The sequence below is a fragment of the Chiloscyllium plagiosum genome, unplaced genomic scaffold (assembly GCF_037043375.1).
Source record: "Chiloscyllium plagiosum isolate Xiang-an unplaced genomic scaffold, Cpla_swu_hap1 HiC_scaffold_4, whole genome shotgun sequence".
NCBI classification, from domain to species: domain Eukaryota; kingdom Metazoa; phylum Chordata; class Chondrichthyes; order Orectolobiformes; family Hemiscylliidae; genus Chiloscyllium; species Chiloscyllium plagiosum.
The window spans coordinates 47,980,021-47,994,279 of NW_028270142.1; positions in this window are offsets into that span (position 1 = coordinate 47,980,021).

The window sequence follows — 14,259 nt, forward strand, 5'->3', positions numbered from 1 at the left end:
TTCCACATCCATCAAAATTTTACTTGCACATCCACTAATATCATTTATTGTATCCGTTGCTCCCGATGCGGTGTCCTCTACATTGGGGAGACTGGGCGCCTCCTAGCAGAGCGCTTTAGGGAACATCTCCGGGACACCCGCACCAATCAACCACACCGCCCCGTGGCCCAACATTTCAACTCCCCCGCCCACTCTGCCAAGGCCTCCTTCATCGCCGCTCCCTCACCACCAGACGCCTGGAGGAAGAACGCCTCATCTTCTGCCTCGGAACATTTCAACCCCAGGGCATCAATGTGGACTTCAACAGCTTCCTCATTTCCCCTTTCCCCACCTCACCCTAGTTCTAAACTTCCAGCTCAGCACTGTCCCCATGACTTGTCCGGACTTGTCCTACCTGCCTATCTCCTTTTCCACCTATCCACTCCACCCTCTCCTCCCTGACCTATCACCTTCATCCCCTCCCCCACTCACCCATTGTACTCTATGCTACTTTCTCCCCACCCCTACCCTCCTCAGGCTTATCTCTCCACGCTCCAGGCTCACTGCCTTTATTCCTGATGAAGGGCTTTTGCCCGAAACGTCGATTTCGAAGCTCTTTGGATGCTGCCTGAACTGCTGTGCTCTTCCAGCACCACTAATCCAGAATCTGGTTTCCAGCATCTGCAGACATTGTTTTTACCTTCAGAACAATATGGGTTATTGAAATGGTAAGCAACTGGAAGGTCAGGGTTCAATTCATGGAGAGAGTGGAAGAATTCCCCAAAGCAAATACCCAGTCTGTTTTGGTCTTGCCAATGTGAAGTAGACCGATGACACCAGTCATAGAATTAAAAATTCACCACCTTATCTATTCAAAATGAAATAAAACTTCATTCTAAATGAAATGATAAGAACTCAAAATTCCACAATCCTTCAATTGGCCTGTGGTTGAGCTCATAGTTGTCAAAATATTATAGTATTTAATATCTATAATCCAGACATCAATGATTTTTTGAGTCAATCATTTAACTGCAGGAAGCAATACAACTTAGGTTACCAAGGCTAATATAAAAAAAGTTGTCATCAACAATTGACTGCACTTGCTAATTATGTCTCTTTGGTATCAATATATCAAGCAGAACCAGTACATATTCACCAAGTCCACCTACTCCAGTTTGATGCTACCATTAAACACATCTTTCCTTCATCCTTCATCTTTGCAGATACTCACAGTGATACCATCAACCATTCCTCAGTCATCCCTAATATCTTATTCCCTTCCAATGGCACCTTCCCATGCCAGCACAGAAAATGCAACACCCACCATTTACCTCCTCCTTTCTCCCCATTCAAGGCCCCAACGCATTCTGGGTGAAACAGAGACATACTTTCACTTATTTCACTTACTGTACTCACCCTTCATTGTCGATTTTCTCAGCACTGGAGAAATCAAATGTAGATGAGGTGGCTCCTTTGTGGAGAAACATCAGTTCGAGTTGCATGTGTGACCTCAAGCTTCTAATTGCTTTGTTATTTTAATTTGTTACTCCTCTTCCCCTCTAAACTCAATGTTTTCAGCTTCCTGCTCTTCCACTGAAGCTGTATGTAATCTTGGGACTAACACCTGATCTTTTGATTTGATATTTTACAGCCTTACAGACATAATATTGCACTTACAATTTCAGATCAAAATAACTGCTTTTTGTTGAATTTTTGAGTGTTTTGTTGGATGGCAGCTGGGTGTCATAGCTTGCCTATCTGTTTATACCTCACTTAGATACATCTTTCATCTCTTCACTTGTTGCTGTACCATCAATTTTTGCCTTGTTTTTATCATTCACTCTCTTGCTTTCCATTCTAGTAAAAGATTGACCCTCTTGTCCTTTACTTACCTCTGTGCAGCCCTTTCATGCTTTGCTTGAAAACTATTGTATTCTTAGTTCTGATGTTGGGTAGGACTTCCTCTGTGGGTTTTGAGACTTTGCCATTGAGGTCAAATGTTGAGACCAGAAATCCGCAATGTGTGGGGAACAGAGACTTGGTCTCCATAGCCTTCTGGGGTTAAGAATTCCACAAGATTACCATGTCTTCAGTGAAGAACTGTTTCCTTATCTCAATCCCATATACTGAGAGTGCGCCCTCTGATTCTAGACTCCCCAACCAGAGAAACCATTCTCCCTACATCTAGTCTCTACAGGCCTGTTAGAATTTTGCACATTTCAATCAAGTCTTTTAAACTTCTAAATTCTCAATAATACAGGCCCGCTTGAACCAATCTCTCCTCATATGACAATCATATAGTCCCAGGTGTCATCCTAGTGAACAACTACTTCACCCTCTCTATGGCAAATGTATTCTTTCTTAGGTAGGGAGAACAAAACTACATGCGTCTTGGTCTTGTATAACTGCTCCGAGACATGTCTACTGCTAAATTCAAATCCTCTTGCAATGAAGGCTAATTTACCATTTGTCTTCCCAGTTTCATGCTATATCTATTTGTCTGCTTATATTTACTAGTTTACAAGAACACCCAAATGCCTTTATCCATCAACACTTCCCAATCCCACATCCACTCTTCACTGCCTGCTTTTCACACAAAAGTGTGTAACTTCAAATTTTGATATTTTCATTATTGAAAGCAACATCTCCCACAAGATTTATTTCCAAAAAGTTTACATTTATATTTAAATGGATATAATTATATTTATCACTACTTCATTTCGCCCCAAGGACTATAGCTTCATAAATTGAGGCAGCCTGGAGGTCTCACAATTCTTCCAGAATGTATTCTCTACGGATATATGTGATTGGAAGATCTTTGGCTTGAGGACTGTTCACCTTAAGTCTGCTCTTTTATTGGTCCTGTGTGGTCTGTAAATACCTTTACACTGAAGGACCTTTTATCTCATGGAAGATGTGGTACTTTCTAAATCAAGTTGTTAGTCTACTTTTTTCTTGATGCATTCGTAGGATTTTGACATTGCTTACCTATTTATTACCTATCCTCAGTTACCCTCACCAAGGTAGTGGTGAGCTGTCTTCTTAAACTACGGCAGTCTATTTCATGTAGGTACACCCAAAGTGCTGTTAGGCAGAGAGTTCCAGGGTTTTGACCCAGCAACACTGAAGGAATGAGAAAATATTTCCAAGTTAGGATGATCTGAGACTTGGAGGGAAACTCACAGGTGGTGGTGTTCTTATGTGTCTGCTTCCCTTGTCCTTCTAGATTAGATTAGATTGCCTACAGTGCGGAAACAGTCCCTTCGGCCCAACAAGTCCACACCAACCCTCCGAAGAGTAACCCACCCAGACCCATTCGCCTACTCCCTACTAATGCACCTATCACTATGGGCAATTTAGCATGGCCAATTCACCTGAATTGCACATCTTTGGACTGTGGGAGGAAACCAGAGCACCAGAGGAAACCCACGCAGCCACGGGGAGAATGTACAAACCCCACGCAGACAGTCACCAGAGGCTGGAATCGAACCTAGGACCCTGGTGCTGTGAGGCAGCAATGCTAACCACTGAGCCACCGTGCCGCCCCAGTGGCTAGATGGTAGTGGTCACAGATTTGGAAGGTGCTACCTAAGGAGCCATAGTGAACTTCCGCAACACATCTTCTTGAAAATGACCATTGTTGCTACTGAGTGTTGTTGAAGGATGGAGTGAATGTGGATGTGGTGCCTACCAAACATTCTGATTTCTCCTGACTGGGGTCAAGCTTCAACAGCATTATATACCACAGATGGTATATTCCATCACACTGACTTGTGCCTTATCGATAGTAAACAAACTTTGGGGAGTCAAGAGGTGATGCAGCATTCCCTGCCTGTGGGCTGCACTTTTAGCCACAGTATTAAATGGCTAGACCAGCAGAGAATTTGTCCCTGACTCCTATTGATTTGGTAGGCCTCCTTGGTGCCACACTCAATCAAATTCAGCCTTGATGTCAAAGGCAGTCACTTTCAGCTCACCTGTGGAATTCAACTCTTTTTTCCATGTTTGAACCAAGGCTGTAATGAGGTTAGGAGCTGGGTAGCCCTGACGGAACCTAAACTGGACATCACTGAGCAGGTTATTACTGAGCAGATGCTGCTTGATAGCACTATTAGTGACACCTTCCGTCACTTTACTGATGATCGAGAGTACACTGATGGGGTGGTAATTGGGTGGGTTGTATTTGTCATGGTTTTTGTCTACTGGACATTGTCAAGCAGTTGCCAGTGTTATAGCTGCACCGGAAGGGCTTGGCTAGGGGAAATGGTAAGCTGTGGAGCACAAGTCTTCAGTACTATTGTCGGAATGTTGTCAGGGCCCATTGCCTTTGCACTATCCAGTGCCTCCAACTATTTCTTGATATCATGTGGAGTGAATCAAATTGGCTGAAGACTGGCATCTGTGATCTACAGTCAGAGATTGCCAAAAAAAGACCATTGGCTCAGCACTGCTTGCTGAAGAAGGTTATGCATGCTTTAGCCTTATCTTTTGCACTAATGTGCTGGTCTCCTCCATCATTGAGGATGGGGATATTTTTTGAGGGTCAATGAACAACCACTTCAGTGCCTTTTCAGACCATCAGCACAATTATGTCTGTTATCAGCAGCATTTCCCATCAATAAAACAGAGTGGTTTACTTATCTGGTTAATGGGTACTCCTTAATCTGGGCTGATGGGTGATCTGGATGACTTGTGGGGAGTGGGTTGGGAGGGGGTTTGGGAGAGGTGTGGAGTCTTTCAAAGCTAAAATTGTCTCCGTACCCTCCTGGCCATGCTCTCTGTATGCCACAGCCTGTGATTTCACCCCTCACTGAAATGTCACCTACCTTGTCCACTGTTCCTAAACTTCAATGTTATCTGTGCCACCAGCATTCTCAGTCTCTAAGGCAGCACTGTCTCTAACAGTGTCAACCTTTGTATATCCAGCAGCTTCAGCTGGGATCGTACATCATACAGGAAGTGACCTGAAGGTAGTCACCTAGTTGCCTGATATGCATAAGATCCTTGGGCTTTTCCATTAGCAACAGTGGGAACCATCCTACGCTTTATGGCAGCCATCACCACATCTAGACCAAAAAACTCAGGAAGTTCCTGCCTAACAACTTTGTTGGCCATTCAGCCTTTTGACCCAAATCTTCCATTCAATTAGATTGTGACTTTGGAAGCAATTGAGTTACCAAGAAAATGTAGGTGTAAGTCAATGAGTCAGGTGAAAGTGATACTTGAAAGTCTTCAATTTGTGATTGAGCCAACAGCAGACAATCTCTTAAGTGCAGCAAAGTAGGTTTTATTACATGTCATTACATGCAGATTATTCTTTTAAATTGTTTTAAGTAATGTGCACATGTTATAAATTTTGGGCGCAGCTTTAGAGCTGCACGATCAGTTTGATTAAAAAGAATCAGAAGCTTCCTGTGAAGGGATTTCCAGGATCTGCAGTATTTTGTTTTAGTCAAGTGATTTGATAGGTCCTGGCTTTTGCTGGCAGTGTGTTGCTTGTTGGTTACTTTTTAGTGAATGGAAGAAATGTGTTTTTTCCTCCAAAAAAGAATGATAATGGTTTTCAAATTTGGACATCTTAGCTAATCACTATGTTCTTTTGGCCTGCAGGCATTTCCCACACTCTGTGGACATGTGCTAGCTGCAATTATGTGGATTTGTGGTAAACTTCTCATACTGTTTTTGAGACTCTGTAACCACATTACTTATAGCTATTTTCCAGTGATTGTGGGATGTGTTCTGGGGCACAATTTAGAGACGGTCCAGGGTAAGATTTTAAAAAATCCTGTTTTTAGTATATTTAAAGGGGCACAATTAAACTTAAATTGACACAAAAATAACCATGCTGTTTAGAAGTTGAGAGCTTTCTGAAGCTGAGGTGAAGGAATAGAATCAAAGACTTCCATCTTCACTTAAGCCTGATCAAAAAGCAAATGTTCAATTGCCAGATATCTTGAACACATTATGTTTAAAAATAGACCTTATCATGCTGAAAGCCTCCAAATACAGGCAACAGCGTCACTGAAACTTTTTAGTGTTTTCAAAGATATTCAGTGGTGTAGAACATCAATATATTCAGGAATGCACCTTGTGGATTGTCAGAGTACCGCTGGGTGGAATAAATCTAATAACGTATACCAATGCCATCAAAACACCTTTTAAAAGAAACAGATAAATGAGAACAGGTACAAAACATGCATAAGCAATTCACAATTAAAATACCTCAACATGGTTTTCTTCCTGACATGGCTGAGAGGGAAAAAAAAAGTCTCCCTGAATTTGTGCAACTGGAGGGATTTATATTCTCACTTGAAATCAGGAGGCATAGCCAGTTATGTGAGTGGAGATGTTTTTGGATGAAATTTTGTTGGATAGATCTATAAGAGTGAGGAGCCTTGGGTGTTATTCAGTTACTTAAGGAGCTTATTTATGCTCAACACCCTGCAATATTTTAAGTTGCATAATTTGCTTGGATAAGATTGAGTGGAATTAAACCCAAGTGTAAAATAAACTCTTTTTGAATGCTTGTGTGTGAATTGTCTGAAATGAAGAGGACAAAGAATTAATCAAAAACCTTGGCCCATGATTTCATTTTGTGAGTACGAATGGTCAACAAAACAGTTTTATTTATTCATTTACTTGATTTATTTATTGACAAGGTAGTTGTGCAGGAAGTAAAAGTTACAAGATGTGTACAAGCTCTGGGATTCTGATGTTGGTGAAACAAGGTTGAAAACCAGGCAAAAGTAAGGACTGCAGATGCTGGAAACCAGAGTTTAGATTAGAGTGGTGCTGGAAAAGCACAGCAGGTCGGCCGCATCTGAGGAGCAGGAAAATCGACATTTCAGGCAAAAGCCCTTCATCAGGAATAGAAGGTTGAAAACCATCAGATCACTAAATACCCCAGTAGAAAGCAGATATATGAAGGATTGACAGTATCGGAAATCATTAAGCACTGCAAATGATGTTGAAGGTTGGCATGCCAGTACAGCACCGAGGGAGCACTGCATTGTTGAATGTAATGTTTGTCAGATGACATGTTGAGGTCCTGCTTTTCCTTTCAGGAGAATATGAAAGATTCCATCGATTTATTTGAAGAACCAGGATATGCTCCCATCTGTCGATCAACTTTACAAAAATCAGATCAAATTGTCATGATCAGGTTGCTGATCTGGGAGCTTATTGTATGCAGATTAACAGCTACATGTCCAAAAGTCTAACCGTCCCTAGAGTTCAAAAGTACAAGTGCCATACGGCATTTTGGTGCATCCTGGGATTGTAAAATACAGTATATAATTACAAATGTTCTTTCTCTAATAACCTGAAAGCTGGCAAATGTAGATCTTATATTTAAAAAAATCATTCCTTACAACCACAGACACAGATAGAATATTATGACCTGTTTTATTAATTAGAAAATGAATGCAAGTAATCATCACAGAAAATAAGAGTAATGCTCCATTTTAGTGAAGGTATCAATTGCCATAGCAGCCTAAGGTGATCCAGTGATAATGTATCCTGGCAGATTCCCTTAACAAACTGGTGAATGTCGGTTTCAGTAAGGCATGGATTGGGATTACCAAATGATTAAAAGAGCCTGGGTTGAAATGCTGAAAGTAGCAGTTTGTATTGAAAGTATGGGGAACTGGAAATAGCTCACAAAGAAAGTGATTTAAGAAGATTACAAATCTAGAAGCAGTCCTCAAGTAAGAGAGAAAGATGGAGAGTGGAGAAATTGTGACTAGGGGAGAGATCAGTTGCTTGGTCAACGGAGAGTTTAGTCCTTGGGGGCAGGAGAGCTGAGTGATCCGAAACCAAGATAGAAGATCATTCTGAGGGAGAGACAGTGGCTTGCAGTCAGGGGTAGTGGAGAGATATTGGGTGGAAGTGGAAGGTGGGAGGGGTGGGGGGGGGGGGGGGGTAGAAGCTATCCTGCCAGTTGGCACCAAGTTTCTTTGTGAGATATCAGCACAAAACAAATGAAGTGCTGTGGTCTTTGGAAATTAAGCAAAAAAGCACAAGATCTGAATTGAAGTCAATGGTTTCTACATCTGAATATTCTTGCCAGCAGTCTTGATGCCAGGCCAATAACTTTGGCCAATATGGCAGACATCTGCCAACATAATATTTGAAGGTCACATGCTACTAGCTGGGGTTGTCTGGAATGGGGATTGAACCTTTCACCTGCTCACTTAAAGGTGTTAATGCTCAATCTAAAACATCGTCTCTGCCCTATGAATTATTAGGCTATTAAAAAGCAGATTATCCCATAAACTACACTAAGGTTAGGTAAAAGAAATTGAATTCAAAGAAAATGTTACAACAAGCCATCATATAAATTTGGCCACTATGCTTCCAGCAACGAATAACAGTTATTCACCTGCCACTTATCATGTTGATGGGAAACAGGAAGGATATCCATCTACTTTAAAGAAAAAAAAACACAGTATAGAGTGTGCCAGTTCTGACAGGACATAAAATGGGCAGAAATTAGATATTCACTATTTCTGGTCACTTTGAATTCAAAATTTGAAGGCAATTGTTCATTGACTTTACCTCATTACATGTATATATCCAAATGTTCTTATCCACGGCACTTTGTCAAAATAGATTGGGCAGTTTTATGAAACGGATACAAATGAAGGCATGATCTTATCCAAAGCAACCTTAAGTCTGATTACATACTAGAGAAGTTTCCCATCTCCCATTAAATGATTACGAGGCAGACACACAAACCGGAAGGTCAACCCCTGAGCAGAACACACCTCTCACAGGAGACTGGCAAACTCTAATGCAAAGAAACTAAGCACAATTAAAACCAGACTTGACTACATTTCAAGTGCTGGATTAACCAACAGAAATTTCATTTTAGATTTAAAATTGGATAAACAAAGTATCAGCATTTAATTTGATTTAAAGACAAAAGAGCTGAATCACCCTCGCTAATTACCACTGTACGAGAAATTACTTTTTAAAAATTTCAATTAAATTTATTAAGTTTGCTATCAACAACCTTTGGTAGATTTTCGATAGAATGTTGAAGTGCACCACACTCCAGTTAATGGATTTATCAAATACCTTATTTCATGCTCTCTGCTTTTGATTTATGAATTTTGATCTGGGAGACAAGGACCCTGTGAGTATTGATTGTGGGAGATGTCAGAGTAACAGAAGTTAATTTCACTGGTACATTCGGAAGTCTCTGAATCTCTGACAGGGCTGTCTACTGAGAAAGGGCTGTCGTGAAACTGGAGTGACACCAGGCCGTCACAGCAGGGAGCCCTTCCCTCGCTGCCACTAAAGGAACATGATGTTATGACATGAAAAATCTTGTCAGGAAATTGTAGCATACACTTTTCTCCTTTTCCTTTTGTGCAGCCTTTTTTTTATTTTATGGGGAGCTGATTTTACATCTGATAGCAGGGTACGGAGGAAGCTGGAGAGGATGTTTAGAGCAAAGTCCCTTTGAGAGCCGTTGTCTTTGATTTCAGAATGTCTGGCAGGATAATGGAATGTCATCCTGCTAGCTTTTCAGCTGATTGGAGAGAGTTTGCTAGCTATTGATTGCTTTTGTTTGCAAATGATCGCTATACAAGCTGGGTCATTACAATTTTAGATGAAATCGGCTCCATCGGTGGTAAAATAAATATAGGAGATTTCTTTTAATGATTAAGGACAATTTTGTTTCATGCCTAATGTAGCAGTATTCAAGTATTAATTTCAAGAAAAATAATTTTATGGACAAGACTTTTCACATTAGTTGCTAACTGTGAGAATTATCGTACAAACAAGAATAAGAATGGATTTTTTGTTTAAATCTACCCACTTTCATGAACAAATTGAAAAGTGAATTATTCAGAAAACACTGTAAAGGGCTTACATGTGGCATTGTGAATTGCATACCCTTTATTGCTTAAATCATAATAGACCCAAATATCTTTAGCTACATTTCTTAAACTGACTGACTGCTTCCATACTGGATTCTGCAGCTTCCAAGACAGAAACCTACCAGTGAATCGCAATCAAACTTTGCCCATTCTTAAAACAAACATGTTTTATTTAATATTTGAGAGGGGATAAATACATTGATGCCAAAAGTCCTGCCAGAAATTAGATGATTGAGCAATTCTTCATCAATCACTCCTGAAGATAACTCTGCTGCAAGTGACTGCAATTCAGTTAGTTCATGCACTCTTTCTAATATGTAACTATGTTCCACTCCCAGCATTTTGCTTGCCTTTATGAGGCCACAATGCTGTAATATTGGCCCTGAATTTTGTTGGTTGTAGTTTGTAGGGATTCTTTCTAAATTGATTCTTTTTGTTGTTTGGTTTAAAATAGACGACTATAGCTCCGGTCTGAAGTTTAGTCTCGCGACAATGCATTAGCTGTCATTGTGGTCTAAGTATCTTACTGTGGCTTTGGGTGAGAGAGTACTGCATGTTAATGATAAATGCCTTAGATTAAATTCGGACCACTTATACTTTGAAAACAACTATGTGAAGAATGTAATTGTCAAATGCATGCAAGATATCTGTAAGCATTATTCCATGTAAATGCCACAACGTGTGGGGTATTAAATCAAACACAAGGTCATTTTTCATGGAATCGTATAATTTAAAACGTTAGCAAAAATGTGACTTGTTGTGATTTGATGAATGATCAGGGTATGATATTGAAATTCAAGTACTAAAACTACTATTTTTAATTTCTGTTTAACTTAGCAATGATATATCGAAAATGTTGAAAATAATCAGCAAGTTCATCAGCTATTTATGGTGAAAGAAACAATGCTAACATTTCAATTCTGTGGCCATTCATGAAAATAGTTCTCTCCTCCAATTCTATTTGAACTGCTGAATGGTTCCACCATTTTCTCTTTGTATTTCAGATGTTCAGCATCCACAATATTTTAGTTTTGACTTTGGAGACAGTCGCAAATTTGAAAAGTTAAATAACCAGACTCAGCTTTTCTTTGTTTCACACATTGTCGTGTAGACAAGAATGCACTTGGAAGGCTGTGGTAAAGTCTGAATTGTCATCCTTGGGCACAAAGGTAAGTACTCATGGCTTTCATTCCTTGCCTCTAACACAAACATTCAAATCATACATAAATCATTTCATTGAATTGAATCTTAAAGATATTGCATTACAACTGTACATTGAACACCCATACACCACTCTCTTTAATAAGCCAAAAGGCATATGTTTTGTAGAAATACTCATATGAGGAAATGCTATTATTTGGTGACTAATATTCATACTGATACATTTTTTTTTCTCTCAAATGCCCCCATCTCTGTCAAAAACAAGTGTCAATGAGCACTGTGGTAACTTTTTGAGAAATTACACAGTTCCAGATGGAAGAATTAAGTAATGCCCTCAAGGGTACAATCTAAGATGATCAGACTAACTTTTAATCTTCCAAAGGAAAAAAAGTACTCCTGGATGATATACAAGTAAACAGCATAGAGTAGTTCACACATGTGCATTAACATTTTTTCTCCTTCCTTTCCCATGAATTATCAATTATCAACGATGAAAGCATTGCTTCTGGCCATACATGAAATGGAGAAATTTTCAGTTACTCATACACTGCCTGCTACATGTTTATTTGAGAGTATTAGGTCAATTTATATGTTTAACTTTCTGAACCAACAAAACTAACCTCCACTATACTGTACATTATTTTCCTAGTATTTATATAAGTAAATGTGAACTATTCATCAATCTGTCAAGTCTTCATAATTCTCATTGTCTACATAGATCTTCCTCCTTTCTTGTTCAAATTGCTCAGTGTCTCCAACACATTTTAGTTTACAGACTTTCATGGCCTCCTCAACTGCACCCTTCTGATTCCCATATGCTTCACTTCCAAAGATCTACCACTGGTGATTGTTTTACAGCCATCACATTTCTGTCCTTTGGAATTTTGTTCCTAATTCCATTTGCCTTGCATCTCTTAGAATTACTAATTCCGTTTAGACATTCCGTTAAGTGACCTCTTGCCTCCAACTACCCATCTATTCACATATCTCGCATTGAACCCCTGTCATGCCCTCTTGTTGTACCACTTGCCACATTAATTAATAAGTGCACAGATGCTGTTACCTAGTTGGAAGTTCTTGACTGTCTGTTAAACTTCCTGTTTTCTCTCAATCATTCAAAGTCCTTTACAATTAATGAATTAAAGCACCAAACAAAATGAAACAAACTCAATTCTTGCAAATGTTTCTCTACTTTGTTTCTCTCAAGTTACTCACAACAGTGTCAAGATGGTCAACTTTTAATTCTTGGCAATTCTAAGACATTTCAGGAGGGTTGATAACCATACAACATGTCTTCTGACTCTTTAAATACTTTTAAATTTACATTTACCACTGCCCCTCCAATATCTGATTTGCTCCTTCTTCCAACTCCTTTCTTTTTTTCTGTGCTACAATTGTCTCAACAAAAAAAAAATTCGGGGGAGAAAAAGGCTATTACATTTGATATAATTTTGATGGATTTCATGTTGAAATAAATCCTAGTGCTCCCCACCCCCCAAAAGTGTTTGGATGTATATAATACAATCCCCTCTTCCTTTAGCATTGGCTGAAAGTAAGTCAACAAATAAACATTTCAGATTGATGAGCTTTTGACATGACTCTGATGAAGCCCAGTGACCTAAAACAATTGTTTCTCTGCCCACAGATGCTGGCAACCTGCTGAGGAGTTCCAATATTTTCCGTTTTTGTATCAGATTTACAGCACCCATAGTATACCATGCTTTTTCTCTGACTGACCAGACTGCCTGAGAACATAGTTCTTTAGGTATGATGAGCGCCTCTTTGTCCAAAAAGAATGATGAAAGCAGGCTGTGTTTGTTGATAGTTGCATTATAAGCTTTCAAGCCATGAAGGCAATTATTGTATTTGGCCAGCATGATATGGTGAGATCCTGAGTATTGAATTGGACCTTTTAGAAGTAGTTCTAGTGGAACTGAATGGTTTGTTTACGTTTGTTTCTTTCTTCATTCATTATCTCTCACAAGGATGTGACCATTAATTTTGACTTCACTAGTTTATGCATGACATTTTTGATTGGGCTCACATGAATGTTGGTTAGCATTACAATAATTTTTTTGCGCAGTGCCAGGTTCTAAATCAATTGGAATGACACTATTATCAGATGTCATTGGTATGTTCAAAATAACATATTACTCAATATCTAGAAAGTGATAACTTTTGCATGATGCACTTTAATCTGTTTGATAATAACTCATTGTCTAATCTTTGATGTACAATTAAATGTAGTATTCTGACCAATTCTAATCCAAAATATGCTTTTTTCACTGGATTTTGACTTCAGAAACGGCCTCTGTAATCTGTGTCTTTGTTTCATGTGCTGATTCAATACATACTTTTGCTTATTGATTTACGTGGTGAAAAGTTTCCACAATTTAATTCTTGTGTTATTGAGCAAAAAATATGATTGGTAGTAGATTATATCTTGTTTAGGAGCATATTGTTTAGTTGGAGTTTATTAACCTCATCAGAAACTGCATCATTTTCAGTAAACAGAAATATATTTGCAGGATATTTACAGAGAAGGGAAGATATTTGGTCTATCTTAACTTATAGATCCAGTACAAACCTATACTCCAACATTTGCTGCATTTGATTGGTGGTTAAGTAGTCCAGAACTTCTTCCTTAGCACATAAGAGGTGTTGAGAAGAATCCACAAGAAGTATCGTGGGTTAATTTCAAACCTTTTCAGATTCAGAGAAAATATTGGCATGGTTGAAAAATTTTTAAAAGGATAAGAAAATGAAATAAATTACAGAACAAATCAATCAAAAGATTTAATTGAGCATAAAACCATAAGATATAGGAGCAGAAACAAGCCATTGAGCCCATTAAGTTTGCTCTACGATTCAATCATGGTTGGTATGTTTCTCAATCCCATTCTCCTACCATCCCCATGTAACTGTTGATCCCTTTACCAATCAAAAACCTATCTCTTTTCAACACACTCAATGACTTGGCCTCCACAGCCTTCTGCAACAATGACTTCCACAGATTCACCACACTCTGGCTGAAGAAATTCCTTCTTGTAAAAGGTTGTCCCTTCACTCTGAGTCAAACAGTAGTAAATGAATTATAATCTAGACTAATACAACGGGTCACACTGGGGAAGCAAATATTGTTCAGCTATAAACTCCCATCAAAAGTGCTGAAATCATCCAGATTTATGCTGGATAGCATTATCATTATTTGGCAAAATGAAAGAGAGCTAGA